We start from the raw sequence: 15070 nt of genomic DNA, 5'->3' as shown, positions 1-15070 counted from the left end.
ATATTAAATATAATTATCACTTATATTAAATATAATAATTTTAATGATATCATTATTGTAAACATAATAAACTTAATAACATAATCATTATAAATATAATATATAATGACAATTATTATTAACATATTATATTAATGCAGTGAGTGCATTACATATTATTGTTAATTTATTATTATATTGATGTTTTACTATTAACATTTCATTATATTAATGTATTATTTACATATTATTAATGAAATGAATGTGTAATATACTACTTGTGTATTTGCAAATTACGAATGTGATGTAATGAAAGCAATGTCTGCAACGTAATATGTAATGATTGCTCATGTAATGAATTCATTACGCTAATGAATGTATTGACTATTGGATTTTCAATTTTGCAAGTATTTACATTTTCAAATTCAAATTCGGATTATATAACCTCTTCATGATAGCTAGAAAGCTGAGGGAAATACTTAGCTCCTTCTGCCCCAACCCTTCATCTTATAGGTGGCCCCTTGTTTAATGTTCTGACCAATTGTGCTTACGGGATAGACACAAAGCCACCCGGACAGAAAAAGTGAGAGTGATTCGTGGGCAGGCAATAAAAAAAAACCTTCGTTTAATAATAAAAAGAGATGATATTGTCATAAGTCGCAATGTGGGAATTATGATGGGGAAATAACATGCTTTCATATGCTGTATACATCACATCACATATCAAAGTAACATGCTTTCATATGCTCTATATATCACATCACATATCACTTATATAATAATAGAGAAGGTTTAGGTAAGGCTGTCGTAAAGGGAAGGAAGAATGGGTCGGTTGGAAGAGCCTTTTACGACGGTCTTGCGCGCACTGCGCGCGCGTAAAAGGCCTCGAGCTTCTCTCTCGTGAGCTTCTCCATCGCCATCGCCAGCTTTTCTGCCCAGGTAACGCTTTATTCTTCTCCTTGCTAATCCATTAAAGGCGTTATCATTTATTGCACATTTCCATTGCTAGACACACATTCATTGCCATTATGTGCAACTTGTTTAATCCCTCTGCAGTTGTCGACAAGTGTTTTGGAATTCCAGCACTCCCCAAAACTCCCGCAAGCCAAAGTATCAGTAATTCTAATAGAAAAACACCTCCCTGATACTGAACAGCAAGGTGAAACTCACCTACAAGATCCTTCTAGAAATTACATTGTAAAACAATACCAGAAAAACGCTATGATCTTGGCTGTTTGCTCAGGAGAAGATGCCAAGTACAAGCACAAGGTTAATGGAACTGCCAGTTAGGCAGATTGTATAAATTTTTTCCTGCAAAAGGTGTGGCTAATTATATTACTGAGAAGAGTTTCACAAAGAAGTACATGTGCTCAACAGTCTAGCTGGAGTCGTTGGTTAATCAGAAATCATTCATATATACAAGCCTCTCAAGACGGTCTGGTGGGGATGGGGGATAGAAGCCATGGAGGGGGGATGTAGCGCCTAATATCACACGTGAGTAATTTGCAAGGAATTAAGGTGCTAGTCTCCCATGTATAGAGGAAGGCCTCTCGTCTCCTGCTTATGCAATATGAGTCATCATGTAGTCTCTCCCATCTACCTCTCAAGGTACGAATGCCTCTTAATCTTTGTCTGTATGGGATCACAAAGCTTGTAAATTATGGTGGCGAGCTTAGTGTCATCCATGTTAGGGCTTTTGTTTTGTTTGTGATGATACTTGATCTTCTTCTAGTTAGAAGAGGGTTTCTTGGGGTGGTTGTGCAAAGGAGATGTATGTTATGGATTCAATGATCTTCATTTCGCTTGTAGTGTTGAAACTTGAAACAAGAATTGAGGAAGATTAACATGAATGGTTGTGTGCTAGCTCAACAACAATAGTTTGATCACAATCATTGCCTAACACAATGAAATAAACTTTATAGGACTTTTTGTTGTTATTTGCTTTTATGTCTTCATTTGTCTCAATTGATATTTTCTTTCACTATTTTAAGACTTGTGATAGTTGGATTGATCTATTTGGATTTGTAGGCACATTATACTTCAATGTTTGTATGGTAGAATCTCACATTTTGTTTACACATTGGGATCTAGGAGCTTCAAGTGCTTTTGTGCTTGCTAGCACTCCTAGATACTCAAAAATGAATGTAGTCCAGGGATGGTTTAGTTCTCTAGCATCGCTTAAGATCTTAAGCTTATTCCAACCATGAGAAGCTTGTTTCAACCATGAGAATGCCTAGAGATTAAGGTGCAATTGTAGAGGATGGAAAGTTTAGTTGAAGCTAGTGGTTTCACGCACGCATGATCTAGATGTGGTAATGGCAAAGGTAAGTGGGAACATCTCTATAAATGTAGATACAGAGGTGACTTAGGCAAGTGTAGGTGTATCTGTTGAGTGTCTAGTTGCTTCATGGACCCCTTTGCCACATCCTAGGGGTGCGCAGGATGGTAGTAATTCATTAGTAGGTGTACGTATTAGTGGGGCAGCAAGGGGATCATTAGAAATGACAAATATTACAATAGCTCTTCAAAAGTAAGTAAACACAAAGGCTACTTGTGAGATCACGAGATTATTTATACAATATGCCATACCTTTTCATGTTGCACGCACAAAGAGGTGGAAAAGGACCATCAAAGCCATCAATCAGATTGGATGTGAGTGGGAGGGCCCCATACATGAGGCTTTTATACTTTGAAAGTTAATTTAATGGGTTGGATAATGTTGAAAATTTAGTTTGGAAGGTTGCTAATTGGCAAAACTTGCAAATGCAAGTTTGGGGAAGCTGAATTGGGGCTGAAGGTGGAAGGTAATCTCATTTTTGCATTTTTGAGCTGTTGCAAAGAGGCGTTGTATTGTTGTTGCCCTCTTTTGGGGCTATTTTTTAAGCATTGGAGACCATTTTGGTGTAGGCGACTGCATATTCTTGACCAAGGGAAGTTGGCGATTGTTGTTGATGCACTTTCTCTTGAAGATTACGATCTTTGATACTCCCCTTGTTGGTGAATCCATTTGGGACTGGAAAACCGGGTCAATAGTTCAATTTCACCAAATGCTTATGACAAGTCTCAGAATTTTCTCTCTCCACAACATCCTCACTATTTTTCCAGCCATTTTCTAGCTTTGCTCCAAGTTTTACATTGATCTAGCCATGGAGGTGGAGATTTTGGTGAAGCTCTGTTGTAACCCCTAATTTAGCAGAAATTAGGGTTTGATAGCCATCTCAGGAAGTGTGCCCAGATTTAAAGGCTTCAGACTTGAATTTTCAGAGCTGAAATTAGTGTATTTTAGGCGGATTTAAGAGACTAGCTAGCCAACATTGAATTTGGGGTTAATTTATTTCTCAAGGAGCACGAGTGAAGGCCTATTCTCTAGCAAATTGAGGGGCAAATTGATTTGAAGGCTTGCTAGTCATTTATGATAGCAAGAGGCACTTGGGTTAGTGTAGGAGGTTAAAGAATCATAGTTGTATTCCATCCATTTGCAATACAAGTTGAAGAAATATTGCAAGGAGTACTAAGTTTTGGGGCCAATTAGGTGTTGGCCGTCCAAGATTAAGTTATATTTCATTTTATGTAAATTTGGTTCTTGCTGTAATTAAGCTTAGTCAGGTCGTTACTACCCCTTGGAAGAAGGAAGTTTGGTTTCACCATTTTGCCAGACCACCATTTGCCATTTTGTTAGACCATTGATTGAGGACATAGAGAGATCATCTCTCTCTTATCTCTCTCCCTCCGCTATTGCTTACATAGAGAGAGAGGTATCGCAGAGAGATTGTCTATGTGTTTTTCTCTCAATTATCATTGATAGACTGTTTCACAGTCTCTCTACCTCATAAGTTCTCTCTCTCTTCAACTTCTTCAGAAGTGTGAGACTCTGTCAATCTAGGACAACAGACTATTCCACAATCTTACTCTCTCTCCAATGTCGTGGATTCTGTTGGGATAAAGGCCTGTTTAACCTTTCGTGTATAGTACACGCACTTTATTTAGCTGTATATGTGAATGCACCCTTATGTGCCCCAAGTATAAATACATTTTATTCTTTGTGTGCCAACACATTGTTGGTACACTCATATTGAATCGTACTTTCACTTAGCTCTCTCTCTGACTCACTCTCACTAGCCATCACACTCATGCTCACTCCTGCTTGAACTTCTGCTACATCCAGCTGAGCTCCAACAACTGGTATTAGAGCTGATGGTTCCGTGCTCACTTTCCAAGCCAACAGACATCAGTAGGCAAACAGTGACTAGGACAGTCTGGGCGTCAACCAACAGACGTCAGCAGGCAGATGGTGACCAGGACAGTCCGGACCCCCCCTCCCGCAGGTTAGTTAAAAAAAAGAATAAAAAAATTTTCTTTAATCTTTTCAATTACCACTTGTCTTGGCGGGGTTTCACGTGCTGGAGGCATAGATCTCAGATTTGTGCAAATTCGAGCCTAAAAATTTGGGCCTTTTTTCAGTTTTGACATCATTTATGCCTGATAGTGATATTCAAGTCAAAAATTGCAGACATTGTGTGTGGTGACCTCAATTAAATTTGGGATTTGGCCAAATTTGTCAGAATTTTGCTCTTTTGAGTAAAATTTCTTGACATTGGATCCAAGAAAATTGGGGCTTTTCATGTATTGATAAAATTTTGCTCAGTTGGCTTAGATCAGGTGACATTTATGCAAATTTGGACCTGAAATTTTGGGGGTTTGTGCAGAATTTCTAGTTGAGGAAGAACAACAGTGTGTTTGATGGTTCAGCTTGTGCTTTTGCAGTCTAGGGGCATTTACTCTTGTGTTCGTGATAAAATGGCTGCAACTTCTTTTAATTCAGACATCAAGGGTTTGGTGGAAATCAAACGGTTTGATGGTCATGGCTTTGACCTTTGGAAAGATTGTATGGAGAGCATATGGTTTCTAAAGGATTGTGAGGATGCTTTATAGGAAGATAAACTCACACTAATGTCTGATGCGGATTGGGCTAGAGTAAACAAAAAGGCTGTGGCTTACATTAAGATGGGTGTCATTGATGACATCTTTATAGACATCAAGGGTTTAGATACAGGTTATACAATATGGGAGAAGCTGAAAACTACGTATGAGATCACCACACCTGTTAATTAGGTGCATTTAATGCGCAAGTTGGGAATATGCGACTGGATGAGTCAAAGCCTGCAGTTGAGCACTTGAGTGCATTTACATGCATTTTAAATCAGCTCAAGGATGCGAATTTGGACTTTGATAATAAATTGAGGGGGATCTTTTTGATCATGACACTGCCTGACTCTTGGGAGACCTTGGTGGTTTCTCTCAGCAATAACCTCAATCTCTTATATGATGGGGTGAGGGGTTCAATCTTGAATGAAGAAATTAGACGTATGTCTAGTGGAGAAGGCAGCAACTCAGCTTATAATGTAAGAGGACAGAAAAAGGCTGTGACTTACATTAAGATGGGTGTCATTGATGACATCTTGATAGACATCAAGGGTTGATACAGGTTATGCAATATGGGAGAAGCTGAAAACTACCTATGAGATCACCACACCTGTTAATCAGGTGTATTTATTACGCAAGTTAGTGAATATGCGACTGGATGAGTCAAAGCTTGAAGCTGAGCACTTGAGTGCATTTACATGCATTTTAAATCAGCTCAAGGATGCAAATTTAGACTTTGATGATAAGTTGAGGGGGATCTTTTTGATCATGACACTACCTGACTCTTGGGAGACCTGGTGGTTTCTCTCAGCAATAACCCCAATCTCTCATATGATGGGGTGAGGGGTTCAATCTTGAATGAAGAAATTACACGTATGTCTAGTGGAGAAGGCAACAACTCAGCTTATAATGTAAGAGGACAGAAAAAGGTTGTGGCTTACATTAAGATGGGTGTCATTGATGACATCTTGATAGACATCAAGGGTTTAGATACAGGTTATGCAATATGGGAGAAGCTGAAAACTATCTATGAGATCACCACACCTGTTAATCAGGTGCATTTATTGTGCAAGTTGGTGAATATGCGATTGGATGAGTCAAAGCCTGCAGCTGAGCACTTGAGTGCATTTACATGCATTTTAAATCAGCTCAAGGATGCAAATTTGGACTTTGATGATAAGTTGAGGGGGATCTTTTTGATCATGACACTACTTGACTCTTGGAAGACCTTGGTGGTTTCTCTCAGCAATTACCCCAATCTCTCATATGATGGGGTGAGGGGTTCAATCTTGAATGAAGAAATTAGACGTATGTCTAGTGGAGAAGGCAACAACTCAGCTTATAATGTAAGAGGGAGGGCTGAAAAGAAAAATGCAAATGAAGGACAGAGAAACAGAAGTAAGAGCAAAGGAAAGGAAAAGAGTGACATTACTTGCTATCATTGTGGTCGGAAGGGCCACAAGAAACCTGATTGCAGGTATTATAAGAAGGAACAAGAGAGAAAGAAAAATGGGGGAGATAAAAAGGAGGCGGAAGATAAGATAGATGCATCTGAGGCAGTCAAAGGCAAGGAAAGGCCAATGTGGCCTACAGTTTGGTTATAGAGGAGCTTTCGGATACAGAGGCTGATGTATTATGTGTAGTTGATTATGATGCCCTTGTATGTCACATGCAGGATATGTAGATTACCAAGGCTGATGTGATTGATGCACTTTTGTCAGTTGATGATGGCGTCACTCAGACTTGGATTGTAGACTCTGGTGCCTCTTCCCATGTAACTCCTTGCTTGGAGTGTTTTGCTATGTTCAATGCAGGCAGTTATGGAAAGGTGTATCTTGGAAATAACCATGCTTGCAGCATTGATGGGATTGGGCATTGTACACTTGTCTTTAGACAATGGGCAATAGCTTGTGTTGAAAGATGTCAGATATACGCCTTGCATTAAAAAGAGTTTACTATCTGTTGGTTAGCTTGACTTGCATGGCTACACTACATTGTTTGGTGGTGGCTCGTGGAAAGTGAAAAAGGGTTCCATGCTGATTGCAAAAGGAACCAAGAAGGGCGCTTTGTATTGTTTGCACTGTAAAGCCTTGAATGGCAAGTTTCTTGCAGTTGCTGAAATTAGCAGCCACTTGGAGTTATGGCATAAGAGATTAGGCCATATGAGCCAAAAAGGACTTGATGTCCTTACCTCTCTGAAGAGGGTTGATGGAAAAGGCTCTAAACTTGGCTTTTGTAATGAATGTTAGTTTGGAAAGCAAATAAAAAATTTCTTTTAGTGTGGTGTCTCTTGCAAGTCCAATGTCTTGGACTTAGTGCATTCTAATGTATGTAATATGCCTGTGAAATCGTTGGGTGTGGTGCTGCATATTTTGTCTCCTTTATAGATGATTGTTCCAAAAAGATTTGGGTACACCTGTTGAAAAAGAAAAGTGAAGTGTTTGCTATTTTTAAAACTTTTCATGCATTTGTGACCACTCAGACAGGTAGAAAGCTGAAATGCTTGAGAACTGATAATGGGGGTGAGTTCACATAAATTGAATTCAAGTCCTTTAGTGACTTGCATGGAATTAAGAGGGAGCTTATAGCCCCTTACAACCCTTCTTCAAATGGGGTGGCTGAAAGGTACTATAGGACTTTATGTGAAAGAGTGCGGTGCATGCTATCCACTGCTAATCTTCCTCATGAATTTTGGGGAGAGGCACTCAAACCGCGGTTCACATTTGCAATCGCTCTCCGAACAGGTCCTTAAATAATGGCATCCTTGAGGAGGTTTGGTCTGGCAAATCGGCCTCATATGACCATTTACGCATATTTGGTTGTGATGCTTTTGTGCATGTTAGGGATGAGTTGAGGAACAAACTTGACCCAAAATCCACCAAAGGTATTTTCATGGGTTATGGTGATGAGGGTGAATTTGGCTACAAAGTGTGGTTACCTTAGTCCAAGTAAGTGGGAGCTAGCTATGCAGGAAGAGATTAAATCTCGATATAAATGATACTTGGGATCTTGTGTCATTGCCCAAGGGACATTCCAAACAAATGGGTGTACAAAGTAAAGATAGTTGATGGGAAACCCAAGTACAAGGCAAGACTAGTTGCCAAAGGGTATGCACAAAAGAAAGGCATTGACTTCCAAGAGGTCTTCTCACCTGTTGTGAAGATAACCACTCTACGTGTGCTTTTTGCTCTCAATATTGTATTGGACTTAGAGCTGTACCAAAGGGATGTAAAGACAGCTTTCTTGCATGGTGACATTGATGAGGAAATCTACATGAAACAGCCCAAGGGCTTTGTGGTTCTTAGAAAAGAGCAGATGGTGTGTAAACTAAAATGCAGCTTACATGGGCTAAAGCAAGCACCACAGTAGTGGTACAAAAAGTTTGACACTTTTATGCTATCTCATGAGTTTACACGCAGCTATGCAGATCATTGTTTGTACATGAAAAAGGATATAGATGGCAGCCCCATCATACTTGTTTTGTATGTGGATGATATGTTGCTAGCTAGAAAAAGAAAGACTAGCTTGGATGCTCTCAAAAATCAGCTGAAATCAGCCTTCTCCATGAAAGATTTGGGGAATGCAGAGCATATTTTGGGCATGAGGATTCGTAGAGAGAGAATGCAGAAATTGCTGTTTTTATCTCAAGAAAAGTACATTGAAAAGGTATTGGACAGATTTAACATGGTTGAAGCTAAGCCTTTTGGGGTACCCTTACTTTCTTATCTTAAGCTTAGTAAAGCTAACAGCCCAAAAGATGACGTGGAAGCAAATGCTATGAAGGGAGTCCCTTATGTATCAGCTTGTGGCTCTCTTATGTATGCTATGGTTGCTACTCATCCAGACATTGCTCATGCAGTGGGAGTTGTTAGCGGGTTTATGTCAAATCCTGGCAAAACACATTGGGAGGTTGTCAAGTGTATTCTTAGATACCTCAAGGTACACAAAGAAAGTGTATTTGCTATGGGCAGGGTGCACTTAGATTACAGAGTTATTGTGATGTAGACATGGCAGGTGACTTGGACACTTGAAGGTCCATCGGCGGGTATGTCTTTACAATTGTTGGTCGGGCTATTTCTTGGTGTTCCAAGTTTAAGAACATCGTCGTACTAAGTACCACTGAAGCTGAATACATATCAGCTACTGAAGCTTCTAAGGAAGCTATATGGTTGAGTAGACTTGCAAAGGATCTCGGCATGTCTATGGGTATTGCAGTTTTGGGATGTGATAGCCAGAGTGCTGTGTATCTGGCTAAGAATGCCATGTATCATTCACGCACAAAGTATATAGATGTGCGATATCACTTTATCAGGCAGATTCTGGAAGATGATCAAATCACATTGACCAAGATCAAAACATAGGACAACCCTGCAGATGTTCTCACTAAAAGTCTAAGCAAAGCTCAGCACGAGCATTGCATACGACTAGTGGGAGTTGGTTAGAGGTTCACTTTGGACGTGGAGCATCTTGACTTTACATCACTTGCCCAATCTAAGTCACTTCATCCAACAAGAGTGGCCCCCTTTCCATACATGATCTCGTAGGATCAAGTCCCCTATAAGTAGCATAACACATGCAAAGCAACTCATTTGTGAGCCTGAGTAGGAGTCTTCATGAAAGAAGACAACAATGCCACCACTAAAGAGATGTCTGGCCAAGTATGAACGAGCCAGATCAATGATCCAACATGACACCTGTACCTGGTAGCATCAAGAAGGGGATCTACGATAGTATCAGGGTCCATGGGCCAAGAAATAGGCTAACACTCTACTATACCAAACTCTAAAAGAAGCTTGAAGATATACTTGTGTTGGGAGATGAAAATGCTGCCTTGTGCTATCTAATAGATCTCCATACCAAGGAAGAATTGAAGGATCCCAAGGTGCATGTTGAACTCTTGCCACAAGATCTCTCAAGTCTGATCAATCTCCTATGAGTTACTCCCTCTGATAATCAAGTCATCCACATACAAGATGACTAAGATGCACCTGTCACCCACAATCTTATAACAAAGATTGGAATCATGATCTAATCAATGGAAGCCATCTGTAAGAAGAATCGATCAATCCTCTAGTATCAAGCCCTAGGAGCTTACTTTAGGCCATAAGGGCCTTCCACAATCTGTAGACATGATCCTCCTTCCCCTCCCTAAGAAAACAAGGAGGGTGTGAAACATAAATCTCCTCTTCAAGTATGTCATTCAAGAAGGTAGACTTTACATTGATTTGAAAGACATGCAAATGATGATGGGCTGCAAGAGCTAAAATAGTACGAATAGTAGACATATGGGTTGTAGGTGTGAAAGTCTCCAAATAATCCAAATCACACAATTATTGTGCAAAATAGAGCCTTGAGTCCTATAAATAGGACTCGGCTTCCCTAACCCTAAAGTGCCCTTAGTGCATTCACACTAAGTCACTTCATGACCATTGGGACCAATGCTACTAGCGCCCATCGTAGATGTCCAATGACATAACACAGAGGCTCATGCTTTGATTGCAAGGTATGAAGCCTGGTCCAAAAGGGAGAAACCATGATGTATTGATATCATGTATTATAGAACTCTCTCTCTCTCTCTCTCTCTCTCTTCCCCACAACTCCCACGCGCCCTTACTCTTCTTTGTATTCCTCTGTATGACTTGAGAAAGTTGGCGAGATGGTGATGATTAGAGGAAAGGATGGTTTGCTCTCAAGCCAAGCTGCACTCCCCATATCCAAAGCATATTTGTGAGGCTGGATGGTCAGCTCTTACTGTTTGGAAAGATCATGATAAAAGAGGGTCTAGAGGAGGGGGAGTGGGAGGCTAGCCACCTATATAGATAGATAGATAGATAGATAGATAGATAGATAGATAGATAGAGAGAGAGAGAGAGAGAGAGAGAGAGAGAGAGAGAGAGAGAGAGAGAGATTAATGTCTACAAAAGACCAAATCAGCCTATGAGAACAAAATGCTGCATCTGAAAATTTGGAAATTTTCCCAAGGCCCAAAATAGCTGTCATCTAATGCTATGACCAGCTAAATGGAAAATAAACAACAAACAATACATAGTTGATGAATACAAAATTATGTCTAAGCCAGATACAATGTTAAGCAGCTCAGGAGGCACTCTTATCCCAAGATATCTCTCATGGGTCTATCTAACATAGAGAAGCTGAGGTGGCGGGGTATGGTCCCCCAATGATAATGTAGTATCCTCTATATCTGAAGATGATGCCTCTTGCGGGGGGCATGGACCGGCTAGGCGTGGACAATGAGCTCTACATCTCTTTGTGGCTATGTCTAGGGTGATCCCCTGTGGAGGGGCTGCCAATTGGTCCGTTGAGGGGTTTGTAGTGGAGGGAGTAATTGATGCTTTGTAGAACTTTGTAAGTGTATGTTGGTGTGCGACTCCCTCTCTCTGCTCCTAGGTCTATAAGAGGTGCTCTTTGTGATGACATAGCTTGAGTAAGAAGAGATCGAGACATCTCTCATTTGGGAAATCCATCACCCTGGATGGTGGCCCGGAAGCACCCTTTGATCTCATAATACATTGGACATTTGCACAAGTAGTGCCCCTTTGTCTTTGGCTCGATTTTGATAAAGCTGGCAAATCTTATCCTTCGGGGGGAGTCTACGCCATATCCATTTGTCTCGATTTGTAGCTAGTGTGAGGATGTACGAAGGTGTCCAATGGTGCATTGTACCCCATGAGACAAGTATGCATTCATGTATCTGAGGCAGATAACAAAGCCATCGGGGGATATGTGCAAAAGATGCTTTTCGTAGAAAGCCATCTTCGTCCCTAGATCCTCAGTAGGTGTCACTCATATCTTGGCTATGTGTATTTGAATGTTGTTCATCTTGATGATACAGTTTGGCTCCTCTTAGCTGAGCTGCAAGTGAGGGCAATCCAAGTTGTACTGTAGTGGTGGAAGGTGATCCATGTGTAATCCATATAGTCATAAATAACCATGCATCTGTTCAAGCATACCAGGACTCAGTATTTCCTTGTAATGCTAGCTGTCTAGACAACTCTAGTGTGAGCCAGAAATATCTCTAACTTGGTAAGGTCCAAAGCCTATGCAGGACGGTCATTGTTTGGAAGTGGGCCTCTGCCACTATGGGTGGTGCTCTCATCTCTGCTTTGATAATCTCATGCGGTACCAGGGTCAGGCAAATAGATGGATAGCATTAAAGTGATGATCACAAAATGATAGTATTGAATATCATGATAATAATAATCCTGGAAGGCTAAGCTAAAAGGATGCTAATGAGAGGTATAAGATCAACTGATGGTGTTAGATTACCATTAGTGGAGGACGATTTAGCATCGACCCACTTTATTGATACTCTCTCTCTCTCTCCTCTTTCTCACACCCACAAATTCGATATGCTAGGGCTGTAACATTTATTGTATCCACCCTTGATTTCTGAATGGATCCAAGAGGGAATATTTTGGATGAGGAATAAGATGGAAAAGCCCGCTTTTGTGGTTTAGAGAGAGAGAGAGAGAGAGAGAGAGAGAGAGAGAGAGAGAGAGAGTATATTAACGTCTCTAAAATGTGGCCTATGAGACCAAAGCAGTACATACAATGATGGTGTGTTTCTCATCTGGAATGAGAAAAAAGATGAAAAACATGCCTATAAGACTGAAAAAGAAATGAAGTAGTGTTCTATAAAAGGGGAAACATGTCAGTGATCTGAAAGTGAGAGTAGAGAAAGGAAAACTCTCCATCAATGATATGTCTATTCTCTAGGGAGGTGTATCTCTGCATGGCTGAGGCGTCTCGGCATCTGTCTCCTGTGGCGCTCAATGATGGCTTTAATTTCTCTGTGGTGTGGATGTCTAGGCCTTCGTCCGGGTGGACGTGGGCGCCTAGACCGGCTAAGTGCCACTGCTCTATCCAAAGGGACACCTACAGAGGATGAGGTCCAATGATGATGTACTCCTGTAGGCTGTGTGGCAGTAGTAGTGGTATCTGCCATACTCTGTCGTGTATTAGTGAAAAAGTCAGTGACTGCTCTCTGTTTATGTGAGCCGAGCTGTGGGGGCCTCCTACTCCGTAGAATTGTTGCTCTGCGCCTCTGGAGCTCCAAGAGGAAAAATCCCAAGCATCTCTGATCCCTAAACTGCATGATCCGTCCCAGGGGTCCAAAACCCTCTCGAAACAGACAGTGGTATCTACCTCGTATGTCATAATATACAGTGCATCGGCAGATGTAGTGTTCCTCTGTCTCTGGCTCTCTGTTGCATAGTGGGCATATGCGTTCTTTTGTCTGTATGCCCTCCCATCTGCCTGTCTCAATCCTCAGGTGGTGGGATGAGGTGCCGATCTGACCAATAACTGTGCGTAGTCCATGAGGCAGCTGTGTGTCCATGTAATTGGGTCGGGTGATGAAACCATCCTCAGATACCTGAAGGAAGTGGGTCTGGTAGTGTGCCATCCTTGTGCCATGGGGGGAGGGGGGTAGGATCCAGGTCCTCTCCGTATCTAACTTCAGTATGTCTGCTCTGATCACATGGTTTAGCTCTGATCGGCTTAGGTCAAGTGTAGGGCAATCTAGGCTATAGTCGAAGGGGGGTAGTCTGTCAATCTGCAGCCCACGTAGACTCATCCATGTACTCATCTGAGCATACCAACAGTGTCTGTCACCGTCTGCTGCTAGTTGTCTAGAAGAGGCCAGGGCTAGCCGTGGGTATCTATCTTGGGGGAGCTCCCATAGTCTATGTATGAAAGTCACTGCCTGGACCAAGGCCTCAGCCACCATGGGTGATGCTCCCAACTCAGCTCTGATAATCTCATGTGGGGTCGAGCTCTTTGCTCGTATCATGCGTGAGATCATCATGACCAGTGGTCTTTCCATATGCTCCCATCCGTCATAGTATTCCTTCTCTGGTCCATCCTGGTCCCCCAAAGGTTGTCTCCTCGTGTGAAAGAGACTCGGACCCCAAATAGCTGCCCCATATAGGAGTGTGGGTGTAACCAGGGTGTCAAAAAGCCACAGTTTGGTGCGCGGCTCATGAAATTGTATGTGAGCACATTGCCTCTCCAATGCACCTAAGGCTGCATATGCTTTTGCCAGACGATCCTCTGATGTCTCTCTCCAAGAGAACTGTGGTCCTTTCAATGTGACCCCCAAATAAACATACTGCCTAACCATCTCCATTGGCTCTCCGTCAAAAGTAAACTGGTGCTCAGCTCTTGTCACCCAAGCAGCTGAAGTGTTAAATACCATAACTTTAGTTTTCCCAAGGTTCACCTTAAGATCTCTATCTCTGCAAAAAGCTGATAATGCATCCAAGTGTCTATTTAGTCCCTCAGGTGAGTCAGATATATGTGAGAGAGAGAGATAATGCATGTGAGAGAGAGAGATACTACTAAAACTAGTAAGTAATTTTTCTTTTTCTATCACTATTGCTAACATGCTTGACCACTGTTAGCCTACAAACCACCAATATATCTTACCTCCTCTCTTCATCATCTTGTTTTGTTCTCTGTTAGTCTCTCTCTCTCGGAGAATGCACACATTGCTCCTGAATATGGAGATTAGAGACCATTGTTCTTGCTCATGGAGGATTATGGTAGCCTAGCACACATTGGATATTCAAGCACATCCGAGCACAGGGCCTGGGAACAATTTTGAGGTCAGGTTTGTGTTGAGAATAAAGGCTCACCGTGCCTTTTACCACGTTCGGGTGTGACCACACCCTTACACTTGTTGTACTTTATACATATTATCAAAATCTAAAAAGTGGTACACTAGTCTTCTTGTACTTTATATATAGTATCAAAACCTAAAGAGTGGTACACTAATCTTTGTACCGAACATCAAGTGTGTCGTGCTCACTCTCCTCTCTACTACTCTCTACTCTCTTTGTGTGTATTATCCGTCGCATTCACTCTCAGCTCAGTAAAATCTCCATCAAATTGGTATCAAAGCTCAAGGAGTGCACGCTTCTCGAATCTGGATAGGCTAGTTAGGCGACCTCAAGTGAGAGGTGTCGGCATTAGTAGTCAGCATTTAGGAGGTGTAGGTGAGAGTCAACATTCGACTACTTGATAGAGGTAGTTGGACCAACATGCGTAGCAAGCAGGGGACCAACAGGCATAATGAGTTGGGGACCAAAGGGTGGCAGTTTTGTCAATGTCTGCTGCACGCGACAGGCGACAGGTGGACGCAGGTTAG

General features: G+C 41.6%; 1 protein-coding gene across 3 annotated transcripts in view; it reads left to right on the top strand.

Moving 5' to 3' along the window:
* Window positions 1-774: 774 nt before the first annotated feature.
* Window positions 775-15070, top strand: part of LOC148014466 (uncharacterized) — a 49114-nt gene continuing 34818 nt past the window's right edge. Inside the window, exons 1-3 of one of the 3 annotated variants that reach the window (XM_087666948.1) lie at window positions 775-918; window positions 1036-1138; window positions 1223-1587. The gene's annotated coding sequence lies outside the window, so the exon portion shown is untranslated. Of the gene's footprint in view, window positions 919-1035; window positions 1588-15070 lie in introns of all 3 variants that reach the window. The other 2 variants (XM_087666947.1, XM_087666949.1) reach the window with 2 other exon arrangements.

The sequence above is a fragment of the Lygodium microphyllum genome, chromosome 25, assembly GCF_053477565.2.
Source record: "Lygodium microphyllum isolate KBCC chromosome 25, Lygodium_microphyllum_v1.1.10, whole genome shotgun sequence".
Lineage (NCBI taxonomy): Eukaryota > Viridiplantae > Streptophyta > Polypodiopsida > Schizaeales > Lygodiaceae > Lygodium > Lygodium microphyllum.
This window is presented reverse-complemented; position numbering and strand designations above follow the sequence as displayed.